This window comes from Hyperolius riggenbachi, chromosome 1, assembly GCF_040937935.1.
Source record: "Hyperolius riggenbachi isolate aHypRig1 chromosome 1, aHypRig1.pri, whole genome shotgun sequence".
Classification (NCBI taxonomy): Eukaryota; Metazoa; Chordata; class Amphibia; order Anura; family Hyperoliidae; genus Hyperolius; species Hyperolius riggenbachi.
Window position 1 is genome coordinate 198,971,311 of NC_090646.1, and position 19,351 is coordinate 198,990,661.

General features: G+C 48.8%; 1 protein-coding gene across 2 annotated transcripts in view; it reads left to right on the top strand.

Annotated features, from left to right (window-relative positions):
• Positions 1–19,351, top strand: part of ELF2 (E74 like ETS transcription factor 2) — a 166,574-nt gene that overhangs the window by 16,786 nt on the left and 130,437 nt on the right. The window contains exon 1 of one of the 2 annotated variants that reach the window (XM_068279734.1): positions 10,166–10,256. The exons of the other annotated variant lie outside the window; for it this stretch is intronic. The gene's annotated coding sequence lies outside the window, so the exon portion shown is untranslated. Of the gene's footprint in view, positions 1–10,165; positions 10,257–19,351 lie in introns of those variants that run through there. 2 annotated transcript variants of the gene reach the window in all.

Below are 19,351 nucleotides of genomic sequence, written 5' to 3' on the forward strand. Positions count from 1 at the left end.
CTGTAAATGGACAATTGTGTGTAAAAAAATCAAAAGATTGTCATTTACAGAGGTATTTCTCCCACCCAGCATGGGTATGTGTAAAAATACACCCCAAAACACATTGTACTACTTCTCCCGAGTATGGCAATACCACATGTGTGGCACTTTTTTGCACCCTAACTGCGCTAAAGGGCCCAAAGTCCAATGAGTACCTTTAGGATTTCACAGGTCATTTTGCGAAATTTGATTTCCAGACTACTCCTCACGGTTTAGGGCCCCTAAAATGCCAGTTCAGTATAGGAACCCCACAAATGACCCCATTTTAGAAAGAAGACACCCCAAGGTATTCCGTTTGGAGTATGGTGAGTTCATAGAAGATTTTATTTTTTGTCACAAGTTAGTGGAAAATGACACTTTGTGAAAAAAACAATAAAAATCAATTTTCCGCTAACTTTTGACAAAAAATAAAATCTTCTATGAACTCACCATACTCCTAACGGAATACCTTGGGGTGTCTTCTTTCTAGAATGGGGTCATTTGTGGGGTTACTATACTGCCCTGGCATTTTAGGGGCCCTAAACCGTGAGGAGTAGTCTTGAAACCAAATGTCGCAAAATGACCTGTGAAATCCTAAAGGTACTCATTGGACTTTGGGCCCCTTAGCGTACTTAGGGTGTAAAAAAGTGCCACACATGTGGTACCGCCGTACTCAGGAGAAGTAGTATAATGTGTTTTGGGGTGTATTTTTACACATACCCATGCTAAGTGGGAGAAATATCTCTGTAAATGACAATTGTTTGATTTGTTTTACACACAATTGACCATTTACATAGAAATTTCTCCCACCCAGCATGGGTATGTGTAAAAATACACCCAAAAACACATTATACTACTTTTCCTGAGTACGGCGGTACCACATGTGTGACACTTTTTTGCAGCCTAGGTGCGCTAAGGGGCCCAACGTCCTATTCACGGGTCATTTTGAGGCATTTGTTTTCTAGACTACTCCTCGCGGTTTAGGGCCCCTAAAATGCCAGGGCAGTATAGGAACCCCACAAGTGACCCCATTTTAGAAAGAAGACACCCCAAGGTATTCCGTTAGGTGTATGGCGAGTTCATAGAAGATTTTATTTTTTGTCACAAGTTAGCGGAAAATGACACTTTGTGAAAAAAAACCAATAAAAAATCAATTTCCGCTAACTTTTGACAAAAAATAAAATCTTCTATGAACTCGTCATACACCTAACAGAATACCTTGGGGTGTCTTTTTTTCTAAAATGGGGTCACTTGTGGGGTTCCTATACCGCCCTGGCATTTTACGGGCCCAAAACCGTGAGTAGTCTGGAAACCAAATGTCTCAAAATGACTGTTCAGGGGTATAAGCATCTGCAAATTTTGATGACAGGTGGTCTATGAGGGGGCGAATTTTGTGGAACCGGTCATAAGCAGGGTGGCCTTTTAGATGACAGGTTGTATTGGGCCTGATCTGATGGATAGGAGTGCTAGGGGGGTGACAGGAGGTGATTGATGGGTGTCTCAGGGGGTGGTTAGAGGGGAAAATAGATGCAATCAATGCACTGGGGAGGTGATCGGAAGGGGGTCTGAGGGGGATCTGAGGGTTTGGCCGAGTGATCAGGAGCCCACACGGGGCAAATTAGGGCCTGATCTGATGGGTAGGTGTGCTAGGGGGTGACAGGAGGTGATTGATGGGTGTCTCAAGGTGTGATTAGAGGGGGGAATAGATGCAAGCAATGCACTGGCGAGGTGATCAGGGCTGGGGTCTGAGGGCATTCTGAGGGTGTGGGCGGGTGATTGAGTGCCCTAGGGGCAGATAGGGGTCTAATCTGATAGGTAGCAGTGACAGGGGGTGATTGATGGGTAATTAGTGGGTGTTTAGGGTAGAGAACAGATGTGAACACTGCACTTGGGAGGTGATCGGACGTCGGATCTGCGGGCGATCTATTGGTGTGGGTGGGTGTTCAGTTTGCCCGCAAGGGGCAGGTTAGGGTCTGATTGATGGGTGGCAGTGACAGGGGGTGATTGATGGGTGGCAGTGACAGGGGGTGATTGATGGGTGATTGACAGGTGATTGACAGGTGATCAGTGGGTTATTACAGGGAAGGACAGATGTAAATAATGCCCTGGCGAATTGATAAGGGGGGGTCTGAGGGCAATCTGAGCGTGTAGGCGGGTGATTGGGTGCCTGCAAGGGGCAGATTAGGGTCTGATCTGATGGGTAACAGTGACAGGTGGTGATAGGGGGTGATTGATGGGTGATTGATGGGTAATTAGTGAGTGTTTAGAGAAGAGAATAGATGGAAACACTGCGCTTGGGTGGTGATCTGATGTCGGATCTGCGGGCGATCTATTGGTGTGGGTGGGTGATCAGTTTGCCCGCAAGGGGCAGGTTAGGGGCTGATTGTTGGGTGGCAGTGACAGGGGGTGATTGATGGGTGATAGGTGATTGGCAGGTGATTGACAGGTGATCAGTGGGTTATTACATGGAAGGACAGATGTAATTAATGCACTGGTGAATTGATAAGGGGGGGGGGTCTGAGGGCAATCTGAGCGTGTGGGCGGGTGATTGGGTGCCCGCAAGGGGCAGCTTAGGGTCTGATCTGATAGGTAACAGTGACAGGTGGTGATAGGGGGTGATTGATGGGTGATTGATGGGTAATTAGTGGGTGTTTAGAGAAGATAACAGATGTAAACAATACATTTGGGAGGTAATCTGACGGCGGGTTTGCGGGCGATCTAATGGTGTGGGTGGGAGATCAGATTGCCCGCAAGGGGCAGGTTAGGGGCTGATTGATGGGTGGCAGTGACAGGGGGTGATTGATGGGTGATAGGTGATTGGCAGGTGATTGACAGGTGATCAGTGGGTTATTACAGGGAAGAACAGATGTAATTAATGCACTGGCGAATTGATAAGGGGGGGTCAGAGGGCAATCTGAGCGTGTTGGCGGGTGATTGGGTGCCCGCAAGGGGCAGATTAGGGTCTGATCTGATAGGTAAAAGTGACAGGTGGTGATAGGGGGTGATTGATGGGTGATTGATGGGTAATTAGTGGGTGTTTAGAGGAGAGAATAGATGTAAACAATGGATTTGGGAGGTGATCTGATGTCGGATCTGCGGGCGATCTATTGGTGTGGGTGGGTGATCAGTTTGCCCGCAAGGGGCAGGTTAGGGGCTGATTGTTGGGTGGCAGTGACAGGGGGTGATTGATGGGTGATAGGTGATTGGCAGGTGATTGACAGGTGATCAGTGGGTTATTACATGGAAGGACAGATGTAATTAATGCACTGGTGAATTGATAAGGGGGGGGGGGGGTCTGAGGGCAATCTGAGCGTGTGGGCGGGTGATTGGGTGCCCGCAAGGGGCAGCTTAGGGTCTGATCTGATAGGTAACAGTGACAGGTGGTGATAGGGGGTGATTGATGGGTGATTGATGGGTAATTAGTGGGTGTTTAGAGAAGATAACAGATGTAAACAATACATTTGGGAGGTAATCTGACGGCGGGTTTGCGGGCGATCTAATGGTGTGGGTGGGAGATCAGATTGCCCGCAAGGGGCAGGTTAGGGGCTGATTGATGGGTGGCAGTGACAGGGGGTGATTGATGGGTGATAGGTGATTGGCAGGTGATTGACAGGTGATCAGTGGGTTATTACAGGGAAGAACAGATGTAATTAATGCACTGGCGAATTGATAAGGGGGGGTCAGAGGGCAATCTGAGCGTGTTGGCGGGTGATTGGGTGCCCGCAAGGGGCAGATTAGGGTCTGATCTGATAGGTAAAAGTGACAGGTGGTGATAGGGGGTGATTGATGGGTGATTGATGGGTAATTAGTGGGTGTTTAGAGGAGAGAATAGATGTAAACAATGGATTTGGGAGGTGATCTGATGTCGGATCTGCGGGCGATCTATTGGTGTGGGTGGGTGATCAGTTTGCCCGCAAGGGGCAGGTTAGGGGCTGATTGTTGGGTGGCAGTGACAGGGGGTGATTGATGGGTGATAGGTGATTGGCAGGTGATTGACAGGTGATCAGTGGGTTATTACATGGAAGGACAGATGTAATTAATGCACTGGTGAATTGATAAGGGGGGGGGGGGTCTGAGGGCAATCTGAGCGTGTGGGCGGGTGATTGGGTGCCCGCAAGGGGCAGCTTAGGGTCTGATCTGATAGGTAACAGTGACAGGTGGTGATAGGGGGTGATTGATGGGTGATTGATGGGTAATTAGTGGGTGTTTAGAGAAGATAACAGATGTAAACAATACATTTGGGAGGTAATCTGACGGCGGGTTTGCGGGCGATCTAATGGTGTGGGTGGGAGATCAGATCAGTGCAGTTTCTAGGCTAAAATGCACCCAGGGCGAGGGTGTAAAAATTGCGCCCCCCCCCTAGGTTAGATAGGTAGGTGCCTCTCAGTATAGGTTAGATTAGGTAGGTGCCCCCTAGTATAGGCTAGATTAGACAGGTGCCCCCCAGAATAGGTTAGATTAGGTAGCTGCCCCCCAGTATAGGTTAGATAAGGTAGCTGCCCCCCCAGTATAGGTTAGGTAGGTGCCCCCCAGTATAGGTTAGGTAGGTGCCCCCCAGTATAGGTTAGATAGGTAGCTGCCCCCCAGTATAGGTTAGATTAGGTAGCTGCCCCCCAGTGTAGGTTAGATAGGTAGCTGCCCCCCCAGTGTTGGTTATATTAGGTAGCTGCCCCCCAGTGTAGGTTAGATAGGTAGCTGCCCCCCAGTGTAGGTTAGATAGGTAGCTGCCCCCCAGCGTAGGTTAGATTAGGTAGGTGCCCCCCAGTGTAGGTTAGATAGGTAGCTGCCCCCCAGCGTAGGTTAGATTAGGTAGCTGCCCCCCAGTGTAGGTTAGATAGGTAGCTGCCCCCCAGTGTAGGTTAGATAGGTAGCTGCCCCCCAACGTAGGTTAGATTAGGTAGCTGCCCCCAGTATAGGTTAGATAGGTAGCTGCCCCCCAGCGTAGGTTAGATTAGGTAGCTGCCCCCAGTATAGGTTAGATAGGTAGCTGCCCCCCAGTGTAGGTTAGATTAGGTAGGTGCCCCCCAGTGTAGGTTAGATTAGGTAGGTGCCCCCCAGTGTAGGTTAGATAGGTAGGTGCCCCCCAGCGTAGGTTAGATTAGCAGCTGCCCCCCAGCGTAGGTTAGATTAGGTAGATGCCCCCAGAATAGGTTAGATAGGTAGATGCCCCCAATAATGGAGGGGGGAGCCGCAGGGAGGGCAGCCCGACCTCTCCCTCCCTCTCCTCTCCCGGGCGCCCTCCGTGCTCCCCCCTCAGATGCAGAGTTCGTGAGCAGCAGGGAAGCGCTGTTTACAACTCACCGGCTGCCTGGCTCCAAGCGCTGCTCTCTCGCCGCTGGTCTCCTCTCTGTATACATACTGATACACGCTGCTTCCGGCTACAGGAAGCAGCGTGTATCAGTACGTATACAGAGAGAGAGAGGAGACCAGCGGCGAGAGAGCAGCGCTTGGAGCCAGGCAGCCGGTGAGTTGTAAACAGCGCTTCCCTGCTGCTCACGAACTCTGCATCTGAGGGGGGAGCACGGAGGGCGCCCGGGAGAGGAGAGGGAGGGAGAGGTCGGGCTGCCCTCCCCGCGGCTCCGGCTCCCCCCTCCATTATAGCGCCCCCCTCCCAACAGCGCCCCGGGCGGCGGCACGCTCCGCACGGGGCAAGAAACGGGGCTGGATCAGATTGCCTGCAAGGGGCAGGTTAGGGGCTGATTGATGGGTGGCAGTGACAGGGGGTGATTGATGGGTGATAGGTGATTGGCAGGTGATTGACAGGTGATCAGTGGGTTATTACAGGGAAGAACAGATGTAATTAATGCACTGGCGAATTGATAAGGGGGGGTCAGAGGGCAATCTGAGCGTGTTGGCGGGTGATTGGGTGCCCGCAAGGGGCAGATTAGGGTCTGATCTGATAGGTAAAAGTGACAGGTGGTGATAGGGGGTGATTGATGGGTGATTGATGGGTAATTAGTGGGTGTTTAGAGGAGAGAATAGATGTAAACAATGGATTTGGGAGGTGATCTGATGTCGGATCTGCGGGCGATCTATTGGTGTGGGTGGGTGATCAGATTGCCCGCAAGGGGCAGGTTAGGGGCTGATTGTTGGGTGGCAGTGACAGGGGGTGATTGATGGGTGATTGATGGGTGATTGACGGGTGATTGACAGGTTATCAGGGAAGATAGATGCATACAGTACACAGGGGGGGGGGGTCTGGGGGGGGGTCTGGGGAGAATCTGAGGGGTGGGGGGGTGATCAGGAGGGGGCAGGGGGCAGGGGGGGATATAAAAAAAAAAATAGCGTTGACAGATAGTGACAGGGAGTGATTGATGGGTTATTAGGGGGGTGATTGGGTGCAAACAGGGGTCTGGGGGGTGGGCAGGGGGGGGTCTGAGGGGTGCTGTGGGCGATCAGTGGGCGGGGGGGGGCAGATCAGTGTGTTTGGGTGCAGACTAGGGTGGCTGCAGCCTGCCCTGGTGGTCCCTCGGACACTGGGACCACCAGGGCAGGAGGCAGCCTGTATAATACACTTTGTATACATTACAAAGTGTATTATACACTTTGTATGCGGCGATCGCGGGGTTAACATCCCGCCGGCGCTTCCGTACGGCCGGCGGGATGTTACGGCGGGTGGGCGGAGCCAGTTGCCGGGGGAAGCGCGCGTCATCAATGACGCGATCGCTCCCCCGGCATGCCTAAAGGACGCGCCGCCTGAAGGCGTATTGCGGTCCTTTAGGCGTCCACTTTGCCGCCGCCCATGGGCTGTGGGCGGTCGGCAAGTGGTTAAGCTCGAGGTGGAAAGGCCTACCCGAGGTTACCCCACCAAGACTGGGGTAGAACCTCCATGGCTTCCAGGGAACCAGAACCGAGAAGCATCCTAAAGGTGGCAACACACGATACAATAAAATGATCCGATTTTACGGTAATTCGATAAAAACGATTGGATCTCCCGAAAAAAATCGAAAGCTTTTTTTGCATTCGACTGCAAAAATCCGATCGGATTTCCCGTTTTCTTCGATTTTTATCGATCCAGAATGCCAGATATTTTTCATCAATCTTTCTAAAGATTGTATGGTGTGTGTTAGATTGCCAATTTATTAATATACACACCCTAGCAATTTTGTCAGAGTATCCAATCATTTTTATCATAATTGGGAAAAAATTCAACATATGTGTGTGGTACATTGGTCATATTTTTAAAATGCTACAATCAGTCAGAAAAATTGATTGAAATTCTTAAATTGAACAGATATTTAAAAAATTGTATGGTGTGTGGCCACCTTTAGTTTTCTATTTTAAGCAAATATGAGAGAATCTAACCACAAACGTATCTGACTTCAAGTCTTTTGAGTCAAATAACCTGTCAAAATGTTTGGGATGGCCTTAAAATGTACTGATCTTATTGTCTTCTGTGTCCAAGAAACAATTTGGTGTGCCACCTCAATTAGGGATGAGCTCTGTGTGCCCCCCTGGTAGTTCAGGTATGATTATGTGGTCTGGTTGTTTGAAAGGACCAGCTGTCAGGATGGAGAGCGTTACCTCTTCGGCGGGCAGCAGCGCAACCGCTGCGCCCGCGTCTGACGTCATCTCCGCCGCCGCTCCAGCGTGTCGGGCTCCATCTGCGCTCCCTGGTAGGACGGGGCTCTCAGCGCTGCACAGGGATAGGGTGACACGCGCGCGCGCAAGGCGCCGGCATCTTTATGATCTGAGGAGACGGGTCAGCTGACATGCCGGTCAGCTGACTCCAGTCTCCCTGCATTCCTCTGCTGATTGGTTGGGGCGTCCCTGGGCGGGCTGTTTTAGTTGCCTTCTGCATATAAGGCTGGATTTGGCAGTTGTTGTTTGTCTGTTGTTGCGAATACTTTGGTGATAGCGCCCAGACTTTAGTCAGATCCTTGTGTGTTTGAACCTGCAGGACCCCGGGGATTCGCACTTAGCCTAGGATTATTATTACTATTGTATTTGATTATTACTGTGTATGACCTCTTGCCTGAACCTCTGATTACTCTCTTGCCTCTCGATTCTGTACCTCCGCCAATCTGATCTGTTGCCGACCTCTGCCTGTCTATAGACTCTGATTCTTGCCTCACGATTCTGTACCTTCGCCAATCTGATCTGTTGCCGACCTCTGCCTGTCTATAGACTCTGATCTTTGCCTCACGATTCTGTACCTTGATATCTGATCTGCTGCCGACCTCTGCCCGTGCGACCTTGATCCCACTAGTGGGCCCTTGCCACTGGGGAGCAGCACCTATTAGGTGCCTGAGTATATCTTGTTTATTAAGTGTGCACCAAACACCTGTTTTACACGTTGAATAAAATACTGACGTCAGTTAAGTTCTGAGCAATACAACGCAAATCGTTACACCAGCACAGTCTGTTTTTCAACATATCCTGTGGTTTCTCCAGACCACCAAATTCTATGTAGTTAAAAGGAAAAGGTCATCTTTACTGAAGACCTAAGTCTCTGCAAACATGTGGGATTCCACATAAGCCACCCTAAAACTCACCAGGCTTGCATGATGTTAATTGTGTAGTGTGAGTGAATCCAATGAACTCCAGTTGATTCCTTGACACGGCTGTCCCCCTGGGAGGCACGGAGAGCAATTGGCTCTCATAGACTGATGTCTATGAAAGCCGATCGCTGGGATTGGCTGCTGGGGGGAGGGCGGGAAATACATTATTTTAAAAAAATGCACAAATGTATTTTAAAAAAATCAAATAAATAAATAAAAATCAAATAAATAAACATCCCCCCCCCCCAGCAGCGATCAGAGCCCACCAACAGAAAGCTCTGTTGATGGGCAGAACTTCTCCCTCATGTGGGAAAACTTTTGTGAATTTGGGAAAAAAAAAGTGTAAAATACCGCATGAGGTATTTTACCTCCAAAATGATTTTCCAAAATGCTTATTGTGAATAGAGCCCTAGAATTGCCGAATGTTTTAGACCAGGTCTAAAACATTTGGTAATTATTAGTGAATTCCCTCTGTCTTGATGCAACTGATTTACACTAAACCATCAGTAGACTAAAAACCATCAGTAGACTAGTCTAAACCTCTTAGTCAATTCACTAAGCCTTAGGGCCCTTTTCCACTAGAAGTCGCTAGCGTTCGCGCTGAACGCTAGCGATTGCTGAATCGCAATTCCGCCGTTTTCCCGACGTTTGCGGCCGCGATTTTGCTATGCTATGCACTGCATAGCAAAATCGCGGCAAAAGTCGCTCCGCGGCGCGATCGCGATCAAGTAAAAAACGAATCGCGGTAGTGGAAATGACCTACCGCGATTCCTATGTTAAAAAGCAAACCGTAGCGATTGTAAAATCGCTAGCGGTTTGCGGTTTTGCGATTCAGCTAGCGCAAACGCGCTAGTGGAAAAGGGCCCTTAGTGAATTGAGGCCATTGTATTAGATTTTGGCCCCTCACATAATTGAGTTTGACACCCCTCCTCCTCTACGCTTTTTAGTAACTGCTGCAATGGTCTGATATAACCCAGGCAAGGGTGGCAAACTCAAGGCATCTTTACCTCAAAAGATGCTTATCAGACTTATATGAACATTCATTTAGTAGCAGGTACTCTCTGCTTTTCCTAACAAAGGGAATTCCCCTTATATGACGACTCAGCGTCCATCAAGAGATTACGCCATGTGACTGCTGCAGATTAGATGATGTAACTACAGCTGGCGCCCTCTCATGAGAGTAGTGCTACCACAGCAATGCTGGGACTGCACATTCTATATAAGGTGTATGCACGTGCACGGTGCAGCCCATCAATACTGTGTTGGTCAGCATCTGCTATATTTAATTAAAGTGTCCCATTGTGTTCTTTTACCTTACTTTTGAAGGTATAGTTCTCTTTTAGCAGACCCTAGAATGCAGTAAGAACTACCGTAGGTAAAATGACTATATGTGCCTATGTGGAAAGCCAGACACCATGGTTCGTTAGTCTACGCATAGGTCATGGCCAAGTACATATGCGGATCGCGATGTGTGTGTGTCACAGAGCCCGGTGAAGTGTAATGCCACTGGCCAGTGGCCATAGGGCATCACACACCTCCCAGTCAGGCACACTGTGTAATGTATGTCTGCCTGCCATAGCCCCTCCCTCCTCTCTGACACACGGGTCCCCTCCCTCTCCCCCTGTCATCCCTCCTCCTCCTCCTCCTCTCACACACACTCTGTGTTGTCACTGCTGCCACCCCCACTCCCCCCAGCAGCTCCGGGACTTCAATTCGTAGCATTCCACACCGTGCAAGGTAAGGGCGTCCAGCAGCACCGCACCTCCCTCCTCTCCCGGCCGGGCTTCATGACTGACTCCAGGGCGCGCAGCTCTCCGGAGTGCCTGGCGCAGGCATGTGCCCTTATTATTGCAGTTCTGCTCTCAGACATTCTTATTATGGCCGTGCTGGGGGCTCCCCTTGTCCTTTCACCTCACCAGGCAGAGGCCGCCTGCACACTGCAGCTCAGCAGGAGCCGGGCGCCCTCTCCCTTCCTCCATTGCAGCAGCCTGTGCTCCGACACTTCAGCTCGGGGTATGGAAGCGGCTGGCTTGGTGTCATCCAGGCCTACATGTTTGTTGTGAAAGCCAGTCCAATGTGCAGGGGAGGGGAGAAGATGGACCCCTCCCCCCTACCACCCGGGCAGGATGTGGGCATGAGACCCCTGCCCTGCCTGGGTACTCTATGCCGGGGATCCAGGCCCAGCTCTGAACTTTGCTGCTGTCACTTCTGCTCTCCATGCTTGTGCTGTGTCCCGTACTTTCACTTCATTTGCATGGAGGCAGCCATACTGACATGTCTGGGCCAGGACTGTGGTTTTGTGACAGCAAGAAACGTAATTCTGTAAAATAATAAGGATGCTCTCATGTAGAAGCTGAGGGCTTAGGAATGCAAAACAGGGTTGAGTAATATGTTGGTCTGTGTTGTGTGTCCATCATACTTTGCAGTTGACAGAAATTAGCTTTTCTGAAGCTCAACCTGTAGTGAAAAGAATATGGAAATTGCAATCCTATTGGCCTGGGCTGCTAGGGACTCGCTGCCTGGCCAGCCAAGCAGAAGTCCCCAAAGTGTTTTTGAAGAAATTGCTAGTGTCCTCTCATTCTAGGCTACCTGTAGTGTCCTCTCATTCTAGGCTACCTGTAGTGTCCTCTCGTTCTAAGCTACCTAGTAGATCAAGCTGCATTTACACTTTAACACAGAGAGGAATGCATGTGCATTTTCCAATGTGTTAAGCTGCATAACGCAAAAGTGTTCACAGGCGCATTATATTGCAATGCTTGGGAATGTGTCATTGTACTGAGAATGGTAACGTGAATGTCTGTGGACTTTCATTTTATGATGCAGATTGCACATCATGTGCAGTGGGTCAGAACAGACCGCATCGCCCATTTTTATAGTATTTATAAAGTGCTATTATATTATGCAGCTCTGTACAATACATAAAAGGGGTTGACATAAGTTAGGACATACTGTACTAGGAGCAGAGACCAATAAATTATAAACAGTAAACAGGATCATGCTATGGGGGTGTGTATCTTTGGGAACAATAGTTCAAGTTCATGAGCGGGGTGCCAACAGTGAGAGTGCATGATCAAGCTGGGAACACAAGGGGGAAGGGCCCTGCCATAGTAACCCTCATTGAGAACAGTTCTGCAATCACAGCACCCTGTTACTGCACAAAATGTTGTGATTGGCTGAACAGTGTGGGTGTAGTTTACTACAACCTATTGGAAACCTAGCAGTTTGAAAGGGTGCTGTCCACCCAATCACCTTAGCTGAATTGCCCTATGAGTTTTTCTGCTGGGTCCCCTGAAGTTGACTAGCACCGGACAGGATGTTATAGGAAATCTTAAGTCCAATAAAAAAAAAAAAATTGCTGTAGTTTAATTTGCCGAGGGCTTCTTGCACCCCCCCCCCCCCCCCACCTGGGAGTTATCCTGTGCCCATGACATCGGGCCTAGTCCCTCTGGCAAGCAGCGGTGATCCCCGCAATGCATGCCAGCCATGCATCTCCTCACCATGTTCCCACAGTCGTGAGTGTTCTGCGCATATGCAGTACGTGTTAATCACTACTGTGCATGCGCGGATCAGGGTTTTCGGGGCCGCACATGTGCAGTAGCTGCCGCCCGGTGACGACTGGTCAACTTTATGGGGGTCACCACTTCTTGCTGGAGGTAGTCACATCAACGTCGTGGGCACAGGACGTCTCCAGGGGGTTGCAAGAAGCTGCAGGTAAGTTAAACTTTTTTTTATTTGACTTGAGGCTTCTTGCACACAGGGACGTTACAGGCGCACGTTAGTGCAGCCTGTAACGCTCCCTCAACGCACAGCAATGTAACACAAGTGGGCTGTTCACACTGCCCACATAGCATTACATTGTAACGCAGCAAAGTGCTGCATGCTGTGCGTTCTACACGGCTAAGCCGCGTTAGACTGTTTGCACATGCTCAGTCATGTTGGGGAGGAGGGGAGAGCGGCCGGGCACATGGCTAATTAATATTCACTGCACTCAGTGACGTGCAGTGTTTACTTCCTGGAGCGGCCGCTCTGTGCGTCGATTGGCCGGGACGCATCACGGACGCCAGAGTGAGCTGCACAACGCGGCTCACTCCGACGTCCACACCAGAGAGCACCAGGCGTTGCGTTAGGGGCATGTTATGTGCCCTATAACGTCCCCTAAACGCAATGTCCTGGTGTGTAACCTAGCCTAAAGGGAACCTAAACTGAGGAGGAGATGGATTTTTCCTTTTAAAATAATACCAGTTGCCTGAATCTTCTGCTGTTCCTGTGCCTCTAATACTTTCAGCCACAGCCCCTGAACAAGCATGCAGATCAGGTGCTCTGACTGAAGTCAGACTGGATTAACTGCATGTTTGTTTCAGGTGTGTGATTCAGCTACTATTGCAGCCAAAGAGATCAGCAGGACTGCCAGGCAACTGGTATTGTTAAAAAGTAAACATCCATATCCCTCTAAGTTTAGGTTTCGTAGCCCTAAGAGTTCTTTCACACTAGGAGCTGATCTGAGCATTTTGACGGATCGCTCCTAGTTTGCGTTTAGAAAGTTAACATGAAAGTCTATTTGACTTTCATGTTAACTTTCACATTAGACGAAGCGTTTCAGAGCGTTAGGTTACAACGCATCTGGGAGCTTCGTAACGTCCAGCCGCGACTTTTTCCCATTGGGTGAATTATAACTACCGCTGCTAATCAGCGTCGCACTGCAACTTCCCCAAGTCAGTCAACGCATGCACGAAAATTGGGTTCGTGCATACCCTGGCTAATTTGAAAGAGCCCTAACAGAACAGCGCATAAGCCAATTAAACTGTAGCCAGAACTGGACAATTATGGGGGCTAATAAGAATTGAATACTGCTGATCAATTAAGCTAACATGTATACACTGTTAGGCTAGTTGCACACTGGGGCATTTGCGTTGCATATCCTGTAAAGATGTGTTTACAACACAGAGCAAAAGTTGCATTGTGCGTGACGCTTGTAATGTGAAGTATACTGTACATGAAACTTATGCCTCTCTGCAAACGTAAATGTTCTCCTGTACTACACAGCATGCCTCACATTATTTTGATGGTGTCCATCTCACTGCACTGCAAACGCGCTAATATGACTGCCAAATTACAATACAATTTCATTGTGTTTGCTATCTGATCATATTGTCCAACACTTCGTGTCATTCTTAAGGCCCATACACACGTCTGATTTTTGGAAACGACGAGTCGTTTGAACGTCCCGTCGTTCGCCCGCCAAATCGGGCGTGTGTACAGACTGTCGTTCACGTGATAAGACTGAGTTTGAGCGATCCGCAGAAAGACGCTGTCATTTTCCAAGGATGTAAACCCCTTCTGAACCTTCCACATCCGATTATTCGTGTTTGCAGATCCTGTTTATTGCAGGGGAGTTGAGGCTTATTGTAGAGCAAAATATGCTGTCATGTTAAATTTGAAATCACTGCTCTGCACCTCTGAGAAAAAATAGGCAGAGCAGTGATGCTCTCCCAGCACTAGCTCTGTTGTTTGTCAGTTTCTCTTTTAGTAGGGCTATAATTTAAAAATAAACCCGAGGTGACACAAAGGTAAAAAAGAACAGATACTTTAAAGGAGGGAAGCCTCTGGATCCTCCAGAGGCTTCCTGTGTCCCCCTGGAGACCACCACAGCTGCCCAGGACCCTCCTGAAGATTGCAACCGTGCTCCTCTTCATGCACGAGCGTGGCCGTGCTGCCCCCAAGGGAGTACGGCTGTGCAAGCACAGTGCTGCTCATGCTAAGCATACTGTACAGGCACAGCAGGACTTGCCCAGGTGTAATATGGTTGAGCTTGTACATGAAGAGGAGCTCAGTTGCATTAAAAAAAAACCCTACAAACTTGTCAGATTTCTTTTGGAGGTCTTTGCTTGGCAACCGTGGGGGCCAGGTCGACGTGAGAAGCCTCTGCAAGATCCAGAGGCTTCCCTCTTCTTAGGGAAGTATTTGTTTTTTACCTTTAGAATTGCCTTAGGTTCACTTAAAGAGGAACAGTAACGACAAAACGTCCCCTGGGGGGTACTCGCCTCGGGTGGGGGAAGCCTCCGGATCCTAATGAGGCTTCCCATGCCGTCCTCCGTCCTTCAGGGGTCTCGCTGCAGCCCTCCGTGCAGCGGTGACGTCAATATTTACCTTCCCGGCTCCTGCGCAGGCGCTCTGACGGCTGTCGGCTCCGAAGTAGGCGGAAATACCCGATCGCCGTCGGGTCTGCTCTACTGCGCAGGCGCAAGTTTCCGGCGCCTGCGCAGTAGAGCGGACCCGACGGAGATCGGGTATTTCCGTCTATTTCCGTGCCGAAAGCAGCCACAGCGCCCCCGCTGGAGCCAGCAAAGGTAAATATTGAAGTCACAGTCGGGCCTGTCGCCGGCTGTTCAGAGGGCTGCAGCGAGACCCCCGTGGGACAGAGGACGGCGTGGGAAGCCTCATTAGGAACCGGAGGCTTCCCCTACCCGAGGTGAGTACCCCCCAGGGGAGGTTTTTCATGTTACAGAGTCTCTTTAAAGGACAACTGAAGTGAGAGGGACATGGGGCTGCCATATTTATTTCCTTTAAAGGGAAGATCCACGGAGTACTTTAAAAAAAAAAAGTAAAAATACTAATCAACTTACCTGGGGCTTCCTCCAGCCCGTGGCAGGCAGGACGTGCCCTCGACGCCGCTCTGGAGGCTCCCGGTCTTCTCCCGTGGCTCACCCGACCTGGCCAGGCCGGCTTCCAGGTCGGGCTCTTGTGCGCTCCAACGTGCGTCTCACGTGGTCGCGCTGACGTCATCGGACGTCCTCCAGGCTGTACTGCACAGGAGCAGAACTACTGCGCCTGCACAGTACAGCCTGGAGGACGTCTGATGACGTCTACGCGACCGCGTGAGACGCAACCAATTTCAAGACAGTTCACAATAATACTTGGAAAAGTGGAATTATAGAAAACACTTCAGACTTAAACACTCATTGAGACCATTAGGATATACACAGTTAAATTTTCTAATGCATCTTGCCTCACTGTAGCAGCATTTTCTTTCTGTCCCCTCCCCTACGCAGGGCTGGAATTTCTTCCAATACAAACAATCTCAACTGAGCAGCTGTATGATGCATAATAACAAAATGTCGAGAAACCGAAGATTCATATTCTTTTTTACCTTCTGCTAGGTTAGTAATGCTTCTCTTATGTTCCTGTATGCGTTGTTTAACAGGTTTCTCAGTCTTCCCGATGTAAATCAGACCACAGGGACACTTGAGTCCATACACAACGTAAGGACTCAAGCAGGTAAACCTGCCCCTGATCTGCACTTTCACACCATTTGACGGATGAGAATTTGCGCACCACTGACCGGACTATTTTGGACAGATGCCCGTAATCGCATACAAATGGTATGCGGTCAGACTTCTTTTTGGATTTTTAAAGCAGTAGGCTTCCTCTATTCAGGGATCTCCCCTCCCCACTGATCCTTCTCAGGCCATGCTCGTCATATCCCTTTTCTACCAGCTTTTTGATCAGTTTTTCCGACGAACTGTCGTAATCATCTACAGACGATGAGATTTGTCTGGCCCTCAGAAACTGTTCCTTGGGGATGCCCTTTTCAACTGAATGTGGATGAAAACTGTCAGTGCGCAACAAATGGTTTTTGAAACACGTCGTGTGTATCTTGCACTTTTGTCTGCTCCAATACAGTTGTATGCTGCACCTTTGGTGTGCAGTCTCCATTCTTGAATTGTATCTAGTGTGCTGCAGGAGTGGTGTACCTGCTGGAGTCTGGCACCGGTGAACCGGCCTTGGAAATACTGGCTAGTGTGGTGGAATAAGTGTGATTTTTGCCTTACAATTAGGCAAATAAAATAAATATGGTCCATCTAAATCCCTCTCGCTTCACATGTCCTTTTAAATAAGAAACAATATTTTCCCAATTTCCAATTTCATGCCAGTTTTCTAATTTAAATTGACTATCCACAGATTTTGTTTTTTTTTGTTTCTTTTGCTGTTATGCTGGGCATACACGGTAAGTTTTATATTATCAGCCGAGCCGCTGATGACTCGATTGATAATATTCAACCTGTCCCCCCTGTCATTTTTTTTTTTACAAATGTCACTGCGGCCATCCTCTATTGTGCTTGATACCGGCGGGGAGAGCAATGGAAGAAACGAGCGGATGATTAGCAGCGCTCACGGGGACCTGTGGGAATCGATACGAGTGGTGACGCGCCGGCATCGAGCCGCTGGCTCGATACCGGCGCAAAAACTCACCGTGTATGCCCAGCATTAGTGATCAGAGAGCTGTTGCAGCATGGCAAATCAGTAAATTCTCCAGAAGCTTAGTTTGATACTGCTTTCCGGTACTGACTACCTCTTGAGATATGCTGCTTGCCTGGGTATTAGGCTAGGATCACACTAGGGCGTTGTGTTGTGTATCCTGTAAAAACAGGATAGTAATGAAGAGGAAAAGTTGTATTAAGCTTTGCACATGCAATGTGACACATATGGTGAAGGATACAATTAATAAAAAAAACAAGCTTTACTGCAACTGTTCCAGTCCCTTTTGTCTGGTACTGCACAGCATGCCTCACGCTCTCATTGCGATAACATGGTCTGACGCACCAGTGTGAACATAGCCTTATGCCGATTTCTCCCTTGATATTTTTCATTGTGATTTTTGACCTGTCACTTTCTTTTGCTTTGAGTTTTTTAACTTGCCTGATTTGAACCAGAAATTTGAATAGAGGTAGATTTAAAAGTTTTGAATGACTGATGCCCAACAGCTGATTATTTCAAGCAATTCTGAAGTGACTGGGTGGAGAAATAAAGCAGAAGCTCTGGATCTCATAGAGCCTTCTTGGTCTTCTCTTGGTGTCCTCATTCCAGCTCTGTCACCCGTTAATATAGGCTGCCTTCGAGACTTGGAAGTCTTTGGAAGCACTTGGGTCCCAGAATGCTTCCGAATATGTGTGGCTCCGTACTGTGCATGGGCGATTGGGCTCATGCGCAGTACAGAACCTAGAGTTGCAACGGTATGAAATTTCACGGAATGGTAACCGTAAAAATACCACAGTATACGGTATTATACAATTATTTGGACTTACGGTATTATACAATTATGTGCCCCCCACCCACCCCAGTAGTAGGTGGCCGCAGCATAGGTAGCCAGGGATAGGTGTAGCCAATAGTAGGTGGCCATAGTGTAGGTAGCCTGGGATAGGTGTAGCCAGTAGTAGGTGGTTGCAGCATAGGTAGCCAGGGACAGGTGTAGCCAATAGTAGGTGGCCATAGTGTAGGTAGCCTGGGATAGGTGTAGCCAGTAGTAGGTGGTTGCAGCATAGGTAGCCAGGGACAGGTGTAGCTAGTATTAGGTGGCCCCAGCATAGGTAGACAGGCAAGTGAGTATTTATCCCCGCCGCTGTTAGTGTGCCCGCTGCTACATTGCATCCGCATCTGCAATGGATCTGTTCCTGCCAAAGATCCGTTCCTGCCAAAGATCCGTTCCTGCAAATTGCATTCATCTCATAGACTATGAATGCATTTTGCTGGAACGGATCTTTTGCAGGAACAGATCTTTTGCAGATACTGATCTTTTGAATGTCTACAGCATCTTTGTGTGCAGCATCTTGCAAAGATTTCTGTCTGATGGGGAGTTCAGCTCCATAGAATAGACTGTGTAGGTATGGCTCTCATACTACATGGAAGGGGGTAACATTGGTCTGTGATCTTTCATTTTCAAAAGACTATGGTCTGATGTGTGTATGAGCCTTTACTTCAGTATCACTATAACCATTAGTTTCTAAATCTGAATTCCTTTATTCAACATTGTTTTTGTTCAGAAGAATTCTTCCACCTGTAGTGCAAATAATAGCTTTAAAGGGGACCTGAGGTGAGAGGGATGTATAGGCTGCCATATTTATTTCCTTGTAAATAATGCCTGGCAGCCCTGTTGATCTTCTGGCATAAGTAGTGTCTGCTCAAAACCGAAGAACAAGCATATGGCTTATCCAGTAAAACATGAGTCATCTGCTGCATGCTTGTTCAGGGTCTATGGATACAATTATTAGAGACACAGGTTCAGAAGGACTGCCAGGAAACTGGTATTGTTTAACTTCCTTGACTGTTATCCCTGGTCAGGCTTGGGGTGGAAATAACAAGCCATGAGTGGTAGTCCCGACCCTGACTCGTGGTAGCTGGCAGGAGGTCTGTGCAGAGTGCTATGCGCAGCGGGTGTTTTAACTCGCCTCCCCCTGGATCCAGACACCGGCAGTCATTCTCTTTCCTGTCCTCAGATGCTCTGTATCCCTTGGGTGAGATTGCAGCTTGTTGTCATGACTACAGACAGCGGTTTCACTACAGGGTTACAGTGCCACCCAAAGGACAGAGGGAGAACTGCCGCGCTGGATCCCAGGGAGGTGAATAATGTGCCAGGGCTGCTGCAGGCTTTCTAGCAGCATAATTTTTTCCCGATTTTAGGGTCTACAAGTTTGAAAAAAATTGCACTGGTTTTAGACCCTAAAATCCAGAAAGAATCATACTGCCTGTGGGGTTGAAAGAAAATTAATATGGAAGCCTCCATATCACCCTCACCTCGGATTCCCTTTAAAGTGGAAATCTGTGTTCATCCCTATTTTACCAGGGCTGTGGCATCAGAGGTGTTCTCTATCGCCAGTAAACCTGGTTTACCTTGTGTGTGAAGATTGTGTGATGTGGAGTCGGAGTCGTGGAGTCGGGCAATTTTGGGTGCCTGGAGTCGGAGTCGGGAAAAAATGCACCGACTCCGACTCCTAATGAATTTGTAACTGTAATTAAAATAGAAAATATGATAAAATGTTCTATTTCTCAGATAATAG